Raw genomic sequence first — 2,246 nt, forward strand, 5'->3', positions numbered from 1 at the left:
TAGCCAGAGCACGGCGATCCCTCGGTCCCAGCCAGCACCCCCAAGTCTACCGACAGAGGAAGGTTGGCAGAAGGTGGGACCCAAGAAGAAGAAGAATAAGAAGAAAAAGAAGGCGACAGATGCTGCTTCCAAGCCACAAAAGAAACAGCAAGCGAAGAAGGCTCGCAAACTGGTCCCCCCTCGTTCAGCAGCAGTGGTCCTGACGCTACTCCCTGAGGCAGTGGCAAAGGGGGTGACGTATGCGAATATCCTCACAGAGGCCAAGAAAAAGGTCGACCTAGGGCAGCTTGATATTACTGCGCTGCGTGTCAAGCGTGCAGTCACTGGGGGAACCGTATTAGAGGTGCCAGGCACTTCCAGTGGCGACAAGGCCGACCAATTGGCCAAAGCGCTTTAGAAAAGCTGGGGTCGGAAGAGGTAAAAGTCACAAGACCAACAAAATGCGCAGAGCTCCGCCTCACCGAGCTGGACGACTCGATATCACCGGAGACCGTGGTGGCCACGATTGCACGCGTCGGTGAGTGCTCAGTGGAGCAAATAAAAACAGGCGAGATTCGCCGAGGTGTCAGGGCACTCGGAACTTTGTGGCTGCGCTGTCCTGTCACAGCGGCCATTAAGGTAACTCAGGGGGCCGACTAAATCTTGGCTGGGGCCTTTCGGCTAAAGTCAGCCTTTTAGAAGAGAGGCCGATGCGGTGCTTCCGTTGCCTAGGGATGGGACATGCCGGGGCTCAATGCACAGCGTCCGAGGATTACAGTGCTCGCTGTTACAATTGCGGCCAACCGGGACATAAGAGGTCAACCTGCTCCGGTGCACCTCACTGCATCCTCTGCGATGCTGCGGGTAAGCCTGCGGACCACAAAATCGGGACCAAAGCGTGCAGTAGCTCCCGATCGAAGACGTATAAACGTACTGGCGATGGCCCCCGGGCCCCCTCCCAGACTGTTGAACCCTCCACTGGCCCGGTGGAAGAGGATGAGATGGAAACTGCATGCTCCGACAATTAATGACAGTGAAGGTGCTGCAAACAAACCTTAATCACTGCGCCAGGGCTCAAGATCTATTTCACCAGTCCCTGGCTCAGTGGGATATCAATGTGGCAGTGGTGGCCGAGCCGTACTCGGTACCACTGCGAAGCGATTGGGTGGGCGACATTGATGGCCTAGTCGCCCTGGTAGCGAGAGGAAATATAGGCACATTCACAAATATTGTGCGGGGGAAAGGGTTCGTAGCGGCAAACTATGAACGGGTCACATTTGTAGCCATCTATTTCTCGCCGAACCGCAGTTTGGCCGAACTAGAACGGTTCTTGGTAGAGGTCAGCGCCCGAGTCCGACAGATTCATAGTCGAGGATCAGTGGTCGTTGCCGGCGATTTTAACGCGAAGTCTACTGCGTGGGGCTCGCCGGCGACGGACGTGCGAGGTGAGGTAGTCGAAGAGTGGGCACTAGCTGCGGGACTGATTCTGGCCAACAAAGGAGCCGCAAATACCTGTGTACGGCAAAATGGCGGATCCATAGTGGACCTCACATTCACAAACGCCGCCCTGTCACGCTGTGTTCAAGACTGGAGAGTACTGGAAGATGTGGAGACGCTATCCGATCACAAGTACATTCGCTACAGCGTCTCCACATTGCCACCCGCCCCAGACGGCCAACACAATAGGCTGCCAAATGGCGGAGGAGGCCCTCGATGGGCCTTGGGCAAGATGGACCGTGAGCTTCTTGTTCAAGCTGCGATCGTGCAGGCCTGGCTACCTTCGCCGCAGGGCGAGCTAGTGGTGGAGACGGAAGCGTCCTGGTTCCGGGATGCTATGTCGCTGATATGCGACTCGGCAATGCCCCGGGCTAAGCCTCCACCACCCAAAAGAAGCGTGTACTGGTGGAATGCTGAGCTTGCTCAGCTGCGAAGGGCCTGCACAGCCGCGAGGCGACAGTACTTAAGGCAGAGGCGCAGGCGCAGACAACCGGATGCGGAAGCTGAAAGAAACCTCTATGCCTTGTACAAAGAAGCGAAACAGGCACTTAAGGCCGCGATAGGAAAAGCGATGGACGCCGCCAGAAAAGAATTCCTGGACACGCTGAATGTGGACCCCTGGGGTCGTCCCTATAAGCTCGTCAGGAACAAATTACGGTCACCGGGTCCACCACTCACCCAGACGCTGGAGCCAGAGTTTGTAAACGACGTAGTCTCGGCACTATTCCCAAGAGAAATAAATAACAGACCTCCAGCAATGGTGCCACCAC

Source organism: Leguminivora glycinivorella, chromosome 3, assembly GCF_023078275.1.
Source record: "Leguminivora glycinivorella isolate SPB_JAAS2020 chromosome 3, LegGlyc_1.1, whole genome shotgun sequence".
NCBI lineage: Eukaryota > Metazoa > Arthropoda > Insecta > Lepidoptera > Tortricidae > Leguminivora > Leguminivora glycinivorella.